At 37.7% G+C, this 21,792-nt stretch overlaps 1 protein-coding gene across 2 annotated transcripts in view; it reads right to left on the reverse strand.

Moving 5' to 3' along the window:
* The window catches only part of LOC143744142 (leucine-rich repeat and fibronectin type III domain-containing protein 1-like protein), a 199,969-nt gene that overhangs the window by 100,474 nt on the left and 77,703 nt on the right, over positions 1-21,792 (reverse strand). The window lies entirely within an intron of this gene.

The raw sequence follows: 21,792 nt of genomic DNA on the forward strand, positions 1-21,792 counted from the left end.
GTTGAATAACAAAAACAGAGAGTAAAGTGCCATGGAGTTCTGAACTGGTAAAATTGGGTGTAATTACAAAGAATGTTAAAAAAAGCTGCACAATTGTCAATTATTTCCCTTGATACTGTAATCACTCTTGTGTTCACATAACAAAATTTGCATATAAATTAAGGCTGTAAATTTAACATGTTAATTTAGTGTTATTAATTATTTATTAAAAATAAAGTGTTCCAAAATGAATGCAATTAATCATGTTCTCCTGACTCAAATACATTTTTAGGAATAAAAAAAATCTATATGGAGTAGAATTAAATAGAGTGTAAGCATACATATAAAGGTAACACTTTAGTTTAGGGTTCAATCCTCACTATTTACGTATTAGCATACATATCACAAGGATATTGGTTGTTTATTAGTACTTTTAAAGCACATAGTAATGCCTTTTTTCTGCATGATCATATTCTAAATCTCTTAATACAACCCAATACCTAAACTTCAATGCTATAAAACTACCTTACTAACTAATAAGAGGTAATTAGGAGTTTGAGGCAAAAGCTGTAGTTGACAGTGAGAATTGGACCCTAAAATGTAAACTCCCTTTAAAAGTTATAATATTTAAGTAATATTTTATTTTGTAATACTTTTATTAATCAAGCACACATTAAATTGATCAGTAAAGACATTAATGAGGTTATAAAAGCTTTCTATTTCAAATAAATGCTGTAATTTTCTATTCATCAAAGAATCCTGAAAAATAAAATGTATCACTGTTTCCACAGAAATATGAAGCAGCACAACTGTTTTCAACATTGATAATAATCAGAAATGTTTCTTGAACATCAAATCTTCATATTATAGTGATTTCTGAAGGATCATGTGACACTGAAGACTGGAGTAATGATGCTGGAAATTCAGCTCTGATCACAGGAATAAATTACACTTTACTATATATTGACCTAGACAACATTAAACTGGAATCGAATATTAAACTAGAATAATATTTCACAATATTACTGTTTTTCTGTAACTTTGATCATATAAATGCAGCCTTGGTGAGAGCAGGAGACATATGGAAATAAACACACTGAATTTGTATTGCATATTCAACGATTTACCCGTCTACCTCAATAATGCAGTCGAATTATCTTTAATTAGAGGGTTTTCAGCTGCAAATATTGATATTTGTGATTAATTTGATTGATGAATTGCCATATCATGTGGCATGTGGGGTGGTGATGGCACAATGGATAAGACACATGCCTTTGGTGTGAGAGACCCGGGTTCGAATCCACTGTGAGACACCAATGTGTCCCTGAGCAAGACACTTAACCCCTAGTTGCTCCAGAGGCGTGCGACCTCTGAAATATAGCAATTGTAAGTCGCTTTGGATAAAAGCGTCAGCTAAATGAATAAATGTAAATGTAAATCATGTAATTAATCAGATTATAAATTTTAATCGTTTGAAAGCTCCAATTAAACAATGAGTAAATCAAGACAGCATCTAAACAGTGCCCTTCACATCGGCCCTCTGGGCAGCATGAAAAACACAATTCTAATTACGCCCAGAAACTGAGCAACGCGACGATAAACTAGCGCGCTCGCAACCATTAAAATCACTGATGCTGTCACTGCAAGTTTGCACAGTTTGAGCCTTGCAGTTCAGCGCGAGTTCACTGAGTTCTGGACTTGCAAATCCTCCCCTTAAAATCCACATAGCTGTCTCTGCTGCAGAGTAAATATCTCATTTACACCTCGCTTTATTGGCTGTTACACCGACTGCACTGCAAGCGAGCGGCACGACACGTAACAAATCCAAAATAATTCCAAATTACCAATGGTTCATTTTTCTTTGGGTCGGCTGATGTCCCGTCAGCATCTCAATTTCACGTGCCATCGCCGACTGAAGAGGAAACGCAGATGTGTGGATCAGATTGCTTATAAATCACTCATTAAGGACCAGATGTTATGCTTTGATTGGACATTACATTTATGTGTATGACTGATATGTCTGTGATTGGTTATAATTCTCAATGTTTGCAAAACACGCAATTTAGGCTTATTGAAAAAAAAAATTGGGCAAAACTCCACAAATTATCATTACATGGGCATATTATTGACTAATAGAGACACATTTTCCTGTGGTTCCTTGAATAATTGTATGTTATGAGCTCAATACACGTTTAACCATAGTGCAAGATTTGTAAAATAATAGAATTTGACGTTTACATCACATAATCAGCCCCATATTTTTGATTATAATGATTATAATCAGCCCCACTTTTCTTACATAGTAAACTACAAAAACGTGAAATTGTTTTATCATTATCTTATTTAAATGTACTACTGTATGCTGGGAAATAACAATGAATATATTTTCTATAGGTATTTATGTGCACATTTAAGAGTTAATGATGTTCTGATCAATGTGCAATAACGGTGTTTAGAATAAAGACGATCATGACACTGATAGGAAAACCGTTCACATTAGCAAAGGAACAATCCAAGGATAGATAGACAGTCCATCCAAAAGCAGAGCAAATGTTTAGATGTTATATGAGAGGAATCTGTGACTGGCAGTGAAGGGAAATGTTGTGCATTTGAATATTCCATATTTAGGAGTATTATTCTTTTTCTCGAGGACATATGCTTTCATTAAAGCCAAAGGGAGCCGTTGGGTCACATTGGCAAATCTGCACTGCTTGACTGCAGTTGTGTAAGCCTTGAAATTCAAAAGCTGAAGCAAAATCCCCTTTGAGCACCTCAGGGATTGGAGATGAGGAGACGAGAAACCTTCAAAAATCACTTCGTTTGCTATTTCTATCAGCGCCTGACTTCCTGACCTTTGAATAAAAATGAAGAAACGCTCTCTTATATTTAATTGTCTAATGTGTAGAGAGTTACTGAATTGCAGTCATAAAAGTAACGGCCAGGACATACAATTTCATTTCAAAGATGTACTACCAGCACTATTATGTTGGGTTAATTATACAAGATTTAATAATGTTCAAATGTAAGCATTTAAAACAAAGACGCACGTAACTATAAGTTTCGGTTATATAACTGGATTCTTTTCTGGTCGTTTGAAGAAATCGACTTTTTCATATTTCCGTCAAACATCCCTGGTTTTCTTCCCCGTCATTATCTCTGCAGATTGCAAATGAGTCACATCTAAGAAAATGGCAAACTTTCATCAGACGCACCAACTGAGCTGAGAAGCGTCACACACACACACACACACACACACACACACACACACACACACACACACACACACACACACACACACACACACACACACACACACACACACACACACATATTCATGGCATTGCTTAACTTCTCAGGCATGACATCAAGGATTCGCCTCGTATAAATTCGTTCCATTCTAATAAAAGCGAAACGCTCGTCCAAATAAGTCCAATCTGGCAACCTGAGCGAAGGAAAGCGAGTGTACGATCGGCATCAGCACTTCTCCAGTCCAAACGCCTGCTGTCTACGCTTTTACAGCAAGTGTGTGTCAGATCTCTACCCAAACATGCTGTTAACTATCTAACTTCTCAAGCATTCTTCTGTGATTTATATAACATAACACGTAACGACACCATATTTACATTCATGTATTTCATTGCTTTTACCGAAAGCAGTTTACTAATGAGGAACGCTTGTGCAGGTGCATATCACAAAACATAAATGTCTTTATGAAACAAACACTATACATACACACAAAACACATTCACAAAGAAACACACTAGTCTCACAACAATCGGATGCACCAGCTTAAACAAATTAGTGTGTGTGTGTGTGTGTGTGTGTGTGTGTGTGTGTGTGTGTGTGTGTGTGTGTGTGTGTGTGTGTGTGTGTGTGTGTGTGTGTGTGTGTTTTTCCTCTCTGCTCTAAATTTTAAAACATGCCATCTCATGTTTGGACACCATAAGTAGTCAACATTACCTGACATATCGAACTCATTTCTTACCTATGAAACCTATTTACACTTCATATACAATGTAGAAAATGTGTGTAAAATATCAAAAACAAAACCAAACAACTAGTTTGTATTTTTTACCTTCTAGCTTTAAAATGAATTGCGAGGACGTGACTGGGTCACATGACCATAAACGATCAGAATATTTCCTCGCATGAACCCTTCACTAACGGACTTGTGGAAGGGATTCAGGCGTTCCTTCAATTTCCCCAAAGTCTACTCATTTTCCCTACATTTGTACACTATGTTCCAACATTTTGGGGTCAGTAAGATTTTACTTAATACTTTTATTCCTGCATTAAATTGATCGAAAGTGACAATAGACATGTATTATATTACAGAAGATCTCTAAAATCCAGCTTTGTACAGAGCCCCTAAAGAGACATGGTGCTGGAAAAAAATATGAGATGGGAGGAAAAATAATAAGTCAATGATTTTGCGTTCTCTCGCAAAGAACACAACAGCTTTGCGAGCAAAGCAAAGTTTTTCGGGGGAAAACGCAAAATATTTGCGAGAGAACGTAAAAGCATTGACATATTATTTTTCCACCCATCTCATATTTTTTTCCAGCACCATGTCCGTAGCTTTGCCATCACAGGAATAAATCTCATTATAAAATGTTTTCAAATAGAAAAAAGCTATTCTAAATATTTCGCAATATTACTGTTTTAGTGGGCGGTTCATGTGATTAGAATTCATGCAGAGTCAAAAACCCTTATTGAAACGACCCATAATCTCAGCGGTCCGGTTCACTCTGTATCACGTCATGTCATCTGGATCCTCTGAACGTTCATTTGCTGCTAATGAGCTTGTAATAATGGATGTGTAAATGTGATGGAAAAGACACCTTATCTTTGATGATGTCAACCATTTTCCCAAGCTTTCTCATTCTTTTCTAACACATGTGAAGGAAAATCCTGAACGAACTGCATGTTTGATTGGCATGACAACAGCATCTTTAGCTGAGATACGGTTCACATGCAAATCGGGCCAAAGTCATGCAGGAGTTTGCAGGATCTGTGACCTGAGACACTGAAGCGGTCAACGGTAACAAGCCCTGAGAGAGACAAATGAAGCGAGAAGGAGAAAAAACAAGAGACGGATGAGAGGAGGACATCGAGAGCGACTGCTACTGTATATCAAACAGCATTTACAGTTTCAAAACAAGTTACAGTTTAAAAGTTGCATCTGAGCACAATCACAAACCCACGTCACTGATTAAATCACAGTGCATTATAATAAACACTCCAAACCCTTTTATACAACCACCTGCCCTCAGAGATCACTTTTTAAATGACTAATTAAGTCATCAAACACAGGGAAAGGTCCATAACAGACTCACTGGTTTGCTCTTTATCAGAGCTCTGCAAGTATAATGACACTAGATCAGCGTCTCTCAGCTGGTGCAACTCAAAAATGAAAGATAATGAGGGGAGAAAACAACAACAACACAAGTACCAATAACTAAACACACCTAACTACATTATCATGCAGGACAGAAAAATAAATAAGCTTTTAAAGGGGAAGTGAAAAATATTCCAATGTCATGTTGACGTCAAAGGCTGCGCAGCTAATCAGACGCTAACATATTTTAGCATTACGTTTCATTCAGAAAAAGCTTGGATGATGCCAACATGGGCAGGTTGTGTGATGTGCCTTCATGTTAAATATTTGTATTTATATTTTGTCTTTTATTTTTCTGTTTCCATTATTTTCTTAGCCCATTTGCTTGTTTTAAAGAGACTCATCCCTGTGGTATTAAACATAAATTACTTGTTTCTTCTGTCAAACAATTTTTTTGGTGACTATCATTCTTAAAAATATCTAATTTTGTGTTGCAAAGCATAAAGAAAATCAAACAGGTTTGTAAGGAGATAAAAGTAAGTAATCACAATTGTAATTTTCATTAATGTTTTTGGGCAAGCTATCCCTTTAAAACCTCAAACAAATATTTGTTGATTTATAAATATGTTCTAGTGGGGTAAATGCATAGTAAACTTACAAAACATGTATATATTCTCTGAAAACAAGTCTTATACCGTATATTAGCAACATTACACATAAATAAACTATTTCGCCACAGATTCCTTAAAAATGTGGGAGTGGAGGGGGAAGGGTTTCTATCTGATACTGTTAGTTTTATAGAGTTAAAAGAATCAAAGCTTTTCACAAACGCACTCTGCAATTCACTACTGCATGCAACAAAGTGCACTAATATATTATACATGGTTTTATGAGTTCACAATACATTTATGCAGAAGCTTTTATCCAAAGCAGCTTACATTGCTTTGAGTTAATGCATTCAAACACAAGACCTTGACGTCACGCTCTACTGTTAATGTAAGACAAATAAACAGATCTGTATATCTGTAATTTAATGCACAACTAAATACAGAGCCATTTGAATTTGCTAAATTTTTTAATTTCTAAAAACTTTTCTGATGTTAATAAAGGAAATTAACTCAAACAAGCAACAAGTCCCATCTTTCCATAAACCAAACCCTTGCGAAATCCACAAAAATACAAAAAACAATGCTAACTTCTCAGATAAATGTGTTAAGTCTAACATGACCATTTGGCACAAAAGCAAATATCAAGCGTTCGAATGTTTGTGCACTGGCTGAGTTATTGTGCAAAACACCAGGAAGCTCAAACTTCCAGGTAAACAGAAACTCAAGTATTAATGTTACACCTGCGGTTTGTTCGAACGAGATAGAGATCTGCAGCCTGTTTTTCTTTGTTAACTAAAGCTTGCATCGATCACAGTGCTGTATGTACGGAGTGTTTTAGATTTTAGTTGGTATAAAGATGAAACACTGAGCTCCCAACTGGGTTTCCATTAGAGTCAGAGCTCTTCCACTCTTGCTCTTTCTGTTCACACACATCTTTTGTGCCATCTCCTTGATACAGGCCTTCAAGCAGGCCTTTCATTTTGCATTAAATTCTAGAAAGACCCAGACAACAGAAAAAAGAGAAAGAGAGAGGTAAGCGAACATAATCGAGGAACAAAATGGAAAGTGCCTCTGTGTTGAGGTTGGATCTGGTTAGTATATTTTGACGGGTGAATTATTTGCCAACGGAGAGATCCGATGTATTCAGAATACTCCCAAATGAAACTCTAGCAAGAGAGAGACCAGTAATCAAATACAACAGATCAAACTCAGTAAGTGTGACTGTTGAGGCACTGGGTGAATTTATATCTGCAATGACATCTTTAATTTGACTAAAATATGTTCTAAGAACATTTAGCTAACATTCCCATTAAGTTATGAGAACGTTGTTTCTGAATGTTCTCGGAATGTTCAAAACATCCATTTTTTTAAACATTCAGGAAACATTTATTCCGCAAACATAATGTAGTAACGTTTAAAAATGTTAAAAGACAAAGTTAAAAAAAAGTTTCATGGACAATGTGTAAATAGGATTTTTGTGCTGATGTATAAAGACCATTAACTCCGAACAGGGGTTCTGTTAAAGTTACTAGAAGAATGTTTGTTCATAACTTTGAGAACATTCTGATAATCTCTTGTGTAAATAAGAATCAAATCCTAAAAGAGAAACTATCAACTGCAAAAAAGGGAAGAGTCCAAAATTCAAGGAAAACACAGAACACATTCAGCTATAAGAAAGAAATTGGTAGAAACTGAATCTTAATATACTTTAAAACATTAAATAAATAAATATATATTTTTAAAAGTTATCAAGGATATCCAGACCTCATTTGAGTTGTACTGTACATTACTCAAACAGCAGCATATAGACCAAAGCACAATAATCTAGGCAAAGCATTAAAAGATTTAGGTCAGATCTCTCTTAACGGTCATGAATAAAGCCCTCGACCAAACAACACATAAAATCGACAAACAACTGTGACTCTGTGATCATTTCAATGAAATCAATCTATAGTTTGCAACCCGACCAAGCGGGTGTTTGTAGCGGTGGGTGTTCATGAGAGATTTTCTGTCAGATAAAGCAGTGTATATTGACCTCCTGGAGTGATCCAGTCCGCTTGCAGAACATTTGCCAAAAGTTTATAATCTTCAAAAGATGAGCCGGGGCCTTGAAAACTTGACACCTTCACTGGCAAACATGCCCGAAGCATTCTTTATATTATCAGTCTCATAAATGAAAAAGCAATACCCTGGGAAACTTTGATGTATGCATGAATGCACTAATGTGGAACATCATCAAAGCAATTTGTGCCATTCAAAGTTATACCATAAAATAAACATTTCGTGTAAACCTTGATGGAATTTTATTGACATTTCCTGTTCATGCTCTCCATGAAAAGGCAAGAGGATCTGTCAGTAGATCTGTCTACATTAGGCGGGTGGAAAAAACACCCTACGGCTACGGGATCACAACTACTGTAAAAGTTCGGAGAAACACAAACCAATTCATCCATAGGAAAATTAGGCCAATTCCCATTTTTTCAAATCTTCACCCTGTGCATGCATCTCGAAGCGTGTCTGATGTACAGAGCAGTAAAGATCCAGCACCTGCTAAATCAATCTCCAGTGGCAGACCATCAGTGCAAATCCAATAGCAGTACATGTGGCTTTAGCAATAATGAATCCTTCTAAATAAAGAGAGAGACAGACTCTTGAATGCTGGATGACTCGAGGCTTCTGGAGTAGCCGACGTAAATCTCAAGTGGGACACTCTAGTGAAAATGAAGAGATGCCACTGCCTTCTCCAACATGACACTCACTTTAAGTGCTCGTGAAGTTCCACCATACGATATTGTTCCCGTCCCTTGATCCCAGCAATGTACGATGTGAAAATGCACAAGTGAAGATTGATTTGAAAATATCTTCTGGTTGACTGGAAAGGACAGGGGGAAGAAAAGTGACAAGGTGGCAGTGGTGGACCGGGACACACAGATGGACAGAGAGAGAAAAGGGACATTGAAGCATTAGTGAAAAGGTTAGAAAGAAATTAAATGATTCTGGTTTTGATTTTAGAACCAAAGAGGTTAAAGTGATAGTTTGCCGAAAAAATGTGATTCAACACAAAACGACGGCATATGTCAGTGATTTTTTTTTTAAAGTTGTCAATGAAGAACAATGTTGTTTTGGACCCCACTTAGTTTATTTGTATTGACAATTGCATATAAGAATTGCAGCCATATATGGTTTGGAACAACATGAGGGTCAGTTTATTTTGGAAAATTCTTTCAATTTTTTAAATTTTTGCAGTCAAGAATCACTCAGTCCAATTCTGATGTTAAGTCGTGCAACTCGAGCTCATGAAAATTTGTAAGTATTGTTGAGTTTCAGATTTGTACGATTGAATGATTTGTAGAAACGTAACCATGAATGTCCACCCTTAAACCTGACAAGTGCATACAAAACACACCAATGAGATCGTATGAATACACCAGCATTTCAACTAAATCGAATGAAGCTCAGCAATTGTCATGAGACTCTGCTGGAGTCATTAGACTGATTTAAACAGTATGCACTCTGCATCAGCATACTTTTTCTTTTCTAGGTGATTCTTAATCCTTTTCCCGCAAGTGTTTTCTAAAACAGTTTCCATCCAGCACCAGCATTTTTGATAAATTTCACAAAACTTTCATATATTTTGTTGTATGAATTTGTGAACATACAATGCATCAAAAGAAAGAGCAAAGCCTCTGATTAAAAACAAATATTCTAGCTTGATTCAGTTGTTTTTTTATCAACACTTGAATGTTGAGTAACTGTGGAAACAGGGATTGCAGGAAAATCTCAATGGCGGGGAAATAGTTACAAGTAAAGCATTGAATTCAGTTCAGTTCAAATTATTCCTTTAAAGCTGATGACATTTATTCAAATCATGACATTATAACTCATAATAAAGGACAACTTGACTTTGAAAGTACCTTATTTTTCAATGACGCACAACAGTGACAAACATGCTTTTAAATTATATCATTAAATATTATTTTGTTTACCAATTTTTGTTAGGCATTCACATTAATGCTGAACCCATGAAAACATAATGAGCAAAAAATAAAAAAACTGCAAATGTCATAGAAGAAACAAGATTCAGACACAAGAGATTTTTCAGGCACTTTGCAAATGCAAATAATTTACAAAAACAAGCAAATGAATAGAGTCCATCCATTTCATATTGCTAAATAACATTTTATAAAATTATGCCTTTAATAATGGCCTCTTGCAATATTTGTCATTACTGTGAAGTCACAACACATGTGTGTGTCTATACTTTGAGAACGACTCTTCAATAGATAGATGGCATGTTTCTTACATTTTAAGAGAAAAATACTGTGCAGCTGATAGAAGAAGAAGAAAGTAAGCGAACCAGCTCTTATTTCAAAATTATTTCACCTCCACCACTTTAGAGCCTTTATGTTCACAGCACATTTTATCAGTGTCATAAAGATGATGGTCGAGGCCTGAGGACAAAGGACGGGCATCAAACGTCGAGGCACGGCGAACTGCGAATTTCACAGTGTGACCTGCACTCTATGAAAGCAACCTTCTCCGATCACACACTGAGTCTGGGACTCCAGGAGAGAGAGTTAAGCAGATTGATGGATAGATAAATGGGAAATGGGAGAGGAAAAAAAATGTTCAGAGGGCAAAAGAAGTGGTCTTTTGCACAGTAGGTAGGGAGCAATATATGGCTGAATCCATTGAAGAGTTCACACCATCTCTCATGTGCATTTGTTTCTGTGTTCATCAATGCATGCAAGGTGCTTCCAGGAATAAAAGTGGGCCATGTGACACCTAGTGATGGGCGCTTTCGAAACACTGCTTCATGAAGCTTTGAAACCTTTACAAAATCTTTGGTTTCGAATCAGTGGGTTGGAGCGCGTCATTTGAAACTGCAAACGTCATGTGAGTTCCGTAAACAGGTGAAACAAACAAAACAAAAGACAACTGAAACACAAGGGCATATACACAGGATAACAAGGAACAGGTGTGGGTAATTAATCACCATGGAGACTAACAAGAGTACTATGGAAATAAAAAAAGGCAGCTATGAAAACAAATGTAAACAGGAACTTAACACAAGAAGAGAAACAGTAAAACAAAAGGAGCAGAAAATACACGTCAAAATAAAGTCCTAGAACACAGAAGACACAAAACACATGGGAAAACATGACAAACAATTTTCTAACAATGTCTAATTGCACATGCAATTTAACTGGTTTTACTGATACAACCTCATATTTCAATCCTCTACCACTGTGATTTGGTCCTGACTGCTGTGCCAGCGGCTTGATGTCTGTAATCATGTGGCCATATCCATTCATGGCCTCTGTTGTTATGAATGACCTCCAAAAAAAGAGAGAGTGGTCATTTATTGTCAGCCAAACATCATTGAGTTTTCACCCTGCTTGAAAGCTACAGTTCAATTCTGTTTTGTAACTTCTAGCTGGTCAATGCTCATCATTAGCCACTCCAAGCTGGTTAAAGTCCACATGAGCGTAGTTCTCTTTCTTGATTTGACATATTTGAAAACTGGAAGTTGAGGCATGTTAAAGGTCTTGTCCTTTTCTATAAAATACCCAATGCACAATCGCTTCTGCATTTAGCCTCAGTGGCCACTGCCAGTTCTGGTGCAGAACAGTATATGGAAATTGAGAGAAAATTAAGCACAAAACTAAATCTGTTAGAAGTGTTACACAACAGGACAACTCAGTATTCATATGATTCACCCTCACACTAAAGGCATTTAAAGCCTCTGGATCTCATTACTAAAACGGTGTAGCCATTAAGCCCATGTGCAATTTTCAGCCATTTATTTGGTAACTACATTGATATTATGTCAAATAAGAAATAAATGTATTTTTTTTGTGAGTATGAACAAATAGTACTTTATCATTTTGTATAATTTTCCTTTAAATGGAAAGATGAGCTTAATTAGCTTGCGTTCAAATCTAATCTATGGGTCAAACCATTAGCCTTACAGAAAGATAGACTGCCAAAGAATTAAGCATGTGAACTGCAAACAATAAATGTTTTGTGATTCATTTTACATTAATTTACAAATAAATACATTATAAATAGTTTTGGAAGAGAAGATTATTTTCATAAAGTAATATTTCCATTATTTGCATGGAGAGGTCACCCAGTGGGCCCCCTATGCCGGGAGTATTGAGCCCTAACTCGGCTTTCTTCCCGAGATATGGTCACTTCCTGTGTAACTTTGATCGGGCATAACTCCAGAGTCAAGCCGACCTAAGGCCCCAGACTCCCGGTGTGGGGGGCTCACTAGGAGGCCCCCCAAAGTCCAGAGTATGGAGCCCAAACTCAGCTTCCTTCCTGAGATACACCCGGTTAAACTTCCACCTTTGATCAGGCATAAATCGGGGGCCAAGCTGACTTATGGCTCCAGACTCCCGGTGTTGGGGGCCCACTGGCTGACCCCTCCACCCCACCCCTGTCTGTGAAACGAGGCCATAATATACTAAAATGCTGTGTTTACTATAGTTCATACATACTATTCTATATTATAATATCATATTTATTTGTGACTGACAGTTACTGGAAATATGACAGAAAAGGCTTTCTACTACCACAGTTTGCTGCAGGAGAATACTATACCGGAAGCTTGCGTAGGATTCAGATTTTAGTACAAGTATGTAGATAGTCGGCGTTCACAGCTATACACGTAAGCTAAACTGCTGAACAGCTAAAAAGCTAAACTTAAGATTTTAGCGCAAATACGTAGATAATCGGCATCCATAGCTATACACGTAAGCTAAACTAGCTAAACTGCCAAAAATAATTTTTTTAAATAATTAGTTAAACTGCAAAAAAAAAAAAAAATCTCAATCAGTATTTTTGTCTTGTTTTTGAGCAAAAATATCTACATCCTCAATCCTCAAAAAGCTTATTTAATACAGAGTAAATTGCTTCAATCCTTGTTCTAAGCAAACAAACAAAAAAAAATTTAGATGAAAAACAAAACACTAAAAACAAAAATCCGTCATTTGCAACAGATGCTACAAGTGAACTTAGGTATCATAGCATACAGTTTAAAAAAAGCGGACGCTTTTGTAATTTGCTAAACATTACAACCCATTCTGGTCAACCTAGACTGTGGGTTAGTCTCAGACCTTCAGACTGACCATCAGCTTTCATTGGCTAAGGACTGGAGGCCGTCTGACTGACATGTAAGGCAACCAATCACAGTTTGTTTTGTTCTGGCTCATGTTAAGGGGCAGGAGAATGTAAAGTCGATGTCCCTCATAACAGACAGACGTACATCCAATAAATTATTCATTCAAGAACTTTGTGCAAGTTTACTGCACCGATGGAGCCTTGAACATCACATACTTTTCAAAATGCAGCAAAAACGCTCAATGACACACTTGTAAACACAACAGCTTTCTTCTTCCAATCTAGGCAGACCGTTAAAGGTGCTCTAAGCGATGTCACGCGTATTTTGAGGCCACATTTTTTTTTGTCACATACAGCAAAAATCTCCTCACTATCCGCTAGCTGCCTGTCTCCTGAACACACTGTAAATGCGGCCTCTGCAGACACCCCAGGCTCCACTCACGGCAACAAAAACAAACTGGGCTAACCCGCACCACGAAACATAAACTGTTCCAGCCAATAACCGACAAGAGGATTTGGGGGCAGCGTTTTGGGGGTTAGTCCGCGGATGAGGAGGAGGGAGGGTCTAGCTAGCCTCCGTTTTGTTTGAAAATACTTTAAACGTCAAAAAGAAGTGACGCCACCTGACATCACTTAGAGCACCTTTAAAGAATGAAATCCTGTAGAGTTCAACCAATCAGATGACGACTTTGCAAATCCTGAAGAGTTTCCATGCAGTTAAGTGTGCCATATTCACCAGACGTTCAGCCAACGGTCGGTGTGCGTGACGTCTGAGGCTGAGGTGGTTAATCTAGTAAAGGTCTGACATGTTCCAAAACACCTTGAACTTGCTGATCACAAGAAACCAACCAGCTTATATTGGAGCTTGTTAATTCTGTACCGGGCTTGAAGTTGTCCTTTCATGTCACACATAAAACCCTTATCGTGGATCACCATTGACCCTTCTACCATTTATATATATTTTACGTGTATTGGACATGACACATTCACACAATTATCACTACGATAGCCTTGTTGCAGAGGCGATGAGAAAGCAGCATGAAAGAATCCAGTGGGCGGTGTAAATTCAGTGAGCATGGAGTCGTAGGTTCAATCAATTCTCATAACTGCTTTGACTGAATCCAATTAGCCGAACAGTCCTTACACGATCCGAGCGTCCAGGCCAGGGCACGAGTCTCTCTCCCGCGTGACCTTGCTCAGCAGGAGACTTTGATACACGTCAAAAGGTAAAGAAAGAGAAAGTGAACTGTGCGAGAGAGGTGATGCACAGGAGACGGGATGTTGGCTAAATTGGGAAGGAGAGTGGCAGAGGAGAGAAAAAGCGAGTGTGAATGATGGAAATGACGATACGCTGCGAGCGAGAGTAAACAGAAGATGGAGAGAATGAGAGACGGAGCGCTTTGGCTCTCACTCCATCACATCCAGTGTGTTACAGGATCACGCTGAAAATCCTCATTGGAATGCTATTTTTGGCGAAGGAAAGTGTCTGTTTTTGAGTGTGGGTATGTGCGTGTGTATGAGTGTGGGTATGTGTGTGTGTATGAGTGTGGGTATGTGCGTGTGTATGAGTGTGGGTATGTGCGTGTGTATGAGTGTGGGTATGTGCGTGTGTATGAGTGTGGGTATGTGCGTGTGTATGAGTGTGGGTATGTGCGTGTGTATGAGTGTGGGTATGTGCGTGTGTCAGTGGAGTGATGTCTGTTGTCTACTATCCTGCTATTCTGGGGATATGTGTGAAAAGAGGGGTTATGGACCAATTACTCTGAGAAAGCAGCTATATATATATATATATAGAGAGAGAGAGAGAGCGAGAGAGAGAGAGAGAGAGAGAGGGAGAGAGAGAGAGAGACAGATGGGCTCTGATCTAACCCTATCACTGCTGCCCGACTGTTTGGTGTTAATACTGCAACACAGGAACTGTCAAGCCGTTGTGAAATATTTATCTTATAGAGCTTCTGTAGCTCCGCCCACTTTCAGTCATCCAGTTCATACCACAGCATGAAGGTAGGGTCTTATGGATTTGTGAATGAATGAATCGCTTGTTTAATTTTTTTATCTTCCCGGTCTACTGACATTTGTCATGACATCCGCTTAAAATATTACATTTACATTTATCTGACGCTTTTATCCAAAGCGACTTACAATTGCTAGATTTCAGAGGTCGCACGCCTCTGGAGAAACTAGGGGTTAAGTGTCTTGCTCAGGGACACATTGGTGTCTCATAGTGGATTCGAACCCGGGTCTCTCACACCAAAGGCATGTGTCTTATCCACTGCGCCATCACCACCTACATGAGCATTACAATGCTCATGATAACTTTCGTTAATGCCACAATAAGTAAATTCAGTTCACCAGGTAATTACTCTTCGACAGCAATGCTATTGAAATATACAGAGCGACCGCAAAAACAGAAGTTTAAAGGGTAACTAAACCCCTGGTCAAAGCCTGACTCCACCCACTGGCAATATTTGAAAAATGCTGGAAAAGTGGGCAGAGGCCAGCGGAGATATAGGGGACGAACCGAGGACGGGGCTGAGCGGGGGGGCGTGCACCTGAGACCCGCAATGACAGCTGCTGTCAAACTAGCTAAAATGGAGTGACGCAAGTACCTTCACCTGAAGTGGAGGAGGGTGAATTGTCTGTGGACACCAGCTCAAACTGCGGTCTTAACTCCCGCATCGCGATCGGCATCCGATTATTCTTATATTCTTATATTCCAGGATTATTATTACTATTACGTTCATTATATTTTGCTGCTTTGTGAAAAAAATAATCAGCAAATCGCGCCGGCGCGTTTGTCGACACCCGAGGATTAACTTTAGCCTAATAAGAAGGAACATAAATTGTGATTAAAATATATGCTCACTCACATCATGACGCCGCTGCGGTTGTGGAGTTCATGCAGGTGTGAAGAGCAGTGTTTGGCAGCGCGAGCTGTGTGGAGAAGCCCATTTCCACCTCCATTGCGTCGGAGAAGCAATCCCACGTAAAATGCAGGTTGCACACTGGAGCTATAGGCGAGATTAACTACCTAGGCTACACGAAATAATCTAAATAACTATATAAATGCTATGCTAACTAGATGCTAATATATATCTATCCTGATCGTTTTCAATACTCGTAATTCCAACTCCTGACTCGCTACAGTAGTTTTGACGGAACCAGATGCTTTTATACCAGGGTCTGCCAAGGGCGTGACCGAGCGACGTCAGAGAGTATTCTACGTCAGAGAGTACCCCTACTGCAGGAGCTTTCCGTTTAACCTGAAGAGGGCAGCACTCAGACGTTTTTACACCATATATTTGAAAATTAAAACACTTTATACCCAAATGTCAAAAAATTTACTCGAATCAATGAACAGCATTTATGAAGCTCCATTCTTACAGATAATTAACAAAAAAAAGTTGTTTTAGTGTTTAGTTACCCTTTAAAGACAATATTCTTAAGATGGCTGTGTGTTTGTTTCTCTGGCACATATAGTATTAATATAGTAAAGTCAGCTATCAGTTGATAGGGCTTCATTTTGATGGGCCACTTTAGACATTCTAATAACTACAAGTAACTTTGCAACTACATGTCAATAGCAGTCATTAGAGTATTAGTAGATTGTCTGAATAATATCTGCTAGCATTTTATTTTCAATAGACTTTCAACTGACTATAAGTATCACTGCAACTACATGTCAACTCATTCTACTAACCTGAACCCTAACACCATGTCCTAACCAGACACAATGCGATAAAAAAATAATTTGTCTGCGCTCCAAATCTCGCTTCCATAGTTTTGAACTATCCAACTTTTGAAAAAAGCGTCTCTAGACCTGCACTAAACTACGTCCGCATTTTAACCACAAAAACACGTCCTATGTGAATGGCCCCGTAAGTAACACGCTTATTTCAGTGCTGTTATTTAAGATGACTGACCTCGTTCATTCAGTTTCAGTTTAACAGCATTAACAGCAAGCCGAAGAGGGCAAGGTTTCAACTGAACTAAGCTATACATTTTAAACACTTACATTATGTTCTTGCTCCGTCCATGCAATAAATGCACGTTCTGAAAAATGAGCAAGGTTTTCTGGCGAATTTGGTCTGGGTTTGAATTGAAAATCGAATCAGGGCAGTGTTTTAATATTTACGCTACAAGTAAATATGAAGATACATAATTACGAAGATGACAGGTAAATCACACCTTGATAGTAGCCTATGCAATCATGTTTCTGCATGTTTTCGAGTATTGTAAGCCTGTGCTTTCCTGTAAAAGATTGAATTGAGTGACACACCGCACCGTTAATTTCAAGGAAAAATAGACTACTGCAAATTTCTGGTGTTTATTTTTGTGATTGTTTGGGGAATTCTACAGCCCTTCATCAAACCTTTCAGCACAGAATCCACCTCAGATTGCTTTTTATCAATGCACAAATCATAAAAACAGATTAATAATATCTGTTCCTAAATTCTGATTGGGTGGGCAAGGCAGACGTTTGGGTGGGCTCCGCATTTAAAGCACACTGTTATAATAAACTCCATATGACATTGACCAGACTCTGTTATAAACTAGGATCAGACCATCTCTAATGCAATATATATTTCAGACGTCAATAAACCTCGCTGACGTGACGCCATCAAACTCCAGACCGTAAAACCTTCTGCGCTCAATCTTGCTCTTTCTCACTCATGCCAGCAGTCAATGTCACATTTCCCAGGAGGCGGACGCCGGGCACCTCATCACGTTACAGCCCAGTGACAGCATGCTGGCTCCAGTACAGCATCGCCTCAGCTAAGATATTTCTACCGTTGAAACGAGAGGTACAGCTCATAGAATTAGCATCAATATGTCCTAGTTACAGTAATTGCTCTCCTTTAATGGAGCGAGAGCATTGCACAATGAAGTTTCTCCGTTGGAGAGACGTTCACCTGCCGAGGCCTGTCAGGGCTGAGTGTTTTAATGTAAGAGATCCGTGGGATGCACACGGCTTCTGGCTGGTAATGATTTCAGCTGGCGCCATTTGTTGAACAGACACAGGCAAACATCATTTTTCCCCATCTTGCTGGGAGAGTCAACATCCCATTCGGGGGAGGAGGACAGCAGAGGAAGAGACAGAGTCTCGGTTTCTCCTTGAAAGCACACAATTTCTATTTTGCTGTTCCTTCTAACGATTGCTTTTACAGTGCATTTTAAATGTCAAATAGAATGGGAACTGATGCAAAAAAAAAGAAAAGTGAATGCAAAAGAAAGAGCACTCCGGCTTCCCCCCCGCCTGCTACAACACGCCTGGCACTTTCTGTCACCTGCTATTTCACTCTTGCCGAGTTTCTTTCTGGTTCCCTCCGAATGGCGCTCCGGGATTTTTTTGATGTATTCCATAGCAGCTGTTTTAAAAACGCACGGCAGGAACCTCATCTGCTCTTCCTGTCAGTTTCTCTCACACATACGGAAAGATATCAACCCAAGAAAAGAAAAGTTTACAGAACGTTGCAAATGGAAATCAAGCTGGAACTATTTCGTAAGCAACACACAGTTTATGTAATGTCCTTTTTTCTTTCTTTCTTTTCTTTCACATACAATGATTGAACAAAATTGTAATTGAACATTAAGGACATCCTTATAATGTATTTTGAAATAATCGTATTTAATCGAGTCAAAAACAACAAACTCACTTCTCATTTGTCTTTTTCCATGAAAATCATGAAAATTGCCAATACATGTCACTTCCATAATGTCTCAAATTATGTATTTTTCTGTGATTTAAATTACATTTTTGAACACGGTTGACGTTTTGAACTCTTTTGCTAAGGCAGCATTTTAAGAATTATAAAAACACAGTGTATTACATATTATCATCACTCTTTCATAATTAAAAAAAAAACTACTCAATTTGAAAAGGATGGACAATAAATATATTTTAACAATATATAAGTGATATTTATCTTAATTTCTTTTTGACACAAACCAGTTTATAAATACTTTCCTCTAATCATTGTCATAGTTTTAAACATGTAATAATTAATATTTTTATGACATATTTTCATATTATAAAATATAAATATTAACTACATTGAAAAGATGCAAATATAAATGTACATACTTACAGTTTTATTGTGAACGTCATATATTGAAAAGTAAAATAAATAAATAAAAAATAATCTGTTAGTTTCAATAAAAATCAACGAGATAGAAAGAACTTAAAGTTGGAGAAACACCCATAAATTATTCAAAACTGAAATGAAAAGGTAATGCAAGACTGGTAGTCAAACGTTAGTGCAATGTTAATGAACTACACCTCTGTGTGAACTTGAGGAGAACCGGCTTCATAAATCCACTAAAATCCCCAAACACCGGCTGATTAACAGTCAAAGTTGAAGATAGTTCAAAGAAAAGTATAATTTCTCCGCTAATATGTTGCATCTAATGCCAGAGATGCATTCTATGAGACATTCAGGCTGTTTTAAGTGTCTAAAAGTGTCTGTTTCATTTTCTGTGCTAATAATTGTTTATTTTGCAATAGATGACAAGTGACTGTATACCTGACTGCACTCCACTGTGAATGAGAATCACTCACATTAATGTCTTGTGTTGATGCAGCCGATGCCATTTTACTCGAAGCAATGCGAATGCAATGCGTTGATGAAGAAACCTGATCGAAGGATAAAGCATGAAGAAAATGGCAGAATGCAGACCATAATAGCAGCACAAGAAAACCGCACAATCAGGGCTGCGTTGTCCTCTCGCCGACTGCTTTTGTCCAATAACATTCAAACGAAGAGGAGGAGTATCAAATAATTCATCTCGAATCTCAAGAGCAACCAATTAACCAGCGAGAGCCTTCAACGTGCTTAACATCTGATATCACCAGTGCGCTCACTCTGTCAAAGACATCGAGAAAAGATACAAATCTTCTCCTCAGATCTTTTTCAGCCTGATAACTCAACAAGATGACCCTGTTTTTGTGTAAGAAATCCTCAAGAGGAGCTTCAGCACCCTGATGGTCTCTCTGAGCTGGCTTTAGACTGGGGATGATGGAGCATGTTAACCAGTGTTGGGAAAGTTCACTTTCTACATGAGCTAGGTGCAAAGTTCAGTTCACAAATTTTAAAATAAACTAGTTCAGTTCATAGGTCAAACTTCAGTTTTTTTTCCATATTTTGCTGTGAGCTATTATTTTTCTAAATTATTGCCCCAGCCCATACAGAACCACAGACAGCACTTATTTATCGGCGGGGAAAGTTTGCACAGATATTTAAGATTTTTCCGATCCTCACCGACCTTGTCATAAAACTCGTTTAAATGGTCATACGACGCCTCCTTGCTGTTTTTTGTGTTTATGACGCGTGCGGCGCTGCGACACTGGTGGATGGTGTTGCCAGATTGGGTGTTTTTTTCCGCTACATATTAATGCCTGTTTACGGTGTGTTTTATCCGGGTTTTCGCTCTACAGAAATCTGGCACCCTATTGAACGAAGTTAAACTGAGAGAGCGTGGCGTTCACAGACACCAGAATGAAGGAGTTCACAGTAACGTTCATCAGGCAGTAATACAGTATGTTCAGTTCACGTTGTTCATGAACGCGTTCAGGCTCAACACTGATGTGAACGTCTGATAATCAGAGTCGGCTTCAGAGGGTGTGGTTTTCAAAGGTGGATGTGGCTGTTTGATGCTAGAGGCTCTCCTGTTACTCTTTCATTATTAATGTATTCTTTTCTTTATTTATTTATCAATTCCTCCCTCTGCAGCCCAGGCTACACAAACCCCTTAACAAACACACGGTGACTTGCAGACCTTATTAAAGTCGACATCTTTTTAAAAGGCTTCCCAATCTTTAAACCTCATTAGCGACTGCAAATGCATTCTGGTAACTGTACGAAACGTCTGTTTTTGTGAACTCTGACCTCACTGTCACAATACTGTACTGCCATTCATCTCTGCTAGTCTTTTCTTTTGTAGTGATATGCAGAGATGGAATTCATTAGGATAATTAAAGATTATAAATGCTGATGTTGAAAGCTTTTTCATCACAGTTTTTTTCCTCCTTGCTATTTGTATCACAGTGGTTTGGTAATAGCAATACTTATTTATTTCACAATAAAATGTCAGACAGCAGATATATTTAGAAAAATATATTTATCGGATCAGTGTTGTTTTTGTTAACAAAAAAATACAACTATTAAAAGCTTAACGATTAAACGTAATTAGAAATGTTTTTTTTCTGAAATAACTGAAATAAGCTCTAAGTACTAAAATTACTAAAACACATTTCTTAATAAAAACGATTAAAAACAAATACTAATAAAAAAAACACGACAAAATTATTAATACTAAAATGAAAACGGAAAACATAAAAATAAAAACATTCAAAATATTAATAGAACTGTAATAGAATGTTAATAATAGTAAAATAACACTATGCGACATAATAGAACACTTTTAACTTCACTATAAACGTGACACTCATGATGCAAAACACTGATAAAAGCAAGCCGTGATGTAACAGCTAAGTATTATGTTGATATAAAATAGTATACATAACATTGATCTATGCAAGTGATTGATATGATTAATTAATCAACATGTAATTGATTTAAATTAATTAAATAATCGACAGTAGTAGGCAGCATTTTACATACACCAAGGCTTTTAATGTTTAGTCCAGAAATGTCTGTGTCATTCTTTCAAGCATGATGGGTATGAAATATGTTTTTGTGTGTGTTTGTGTGACTACACATAATAGACATTGTGTGCAGG

This window comes from Siphateles boraxobius, unplaced genomic scaffold, assembly GCF_051911475.1.
Source record: "Siphateles boraxobius isolate OS27281-9 unplaced genomic scaffold, OSU_SipBor_1 198, whole genome shotgun sequence".
NCBI lineage: Eukaryota > Metazoa > Chordata > Actinopteri > Cypriniformes > Leuciscidae > Siphateles > Siphateles boraxobius.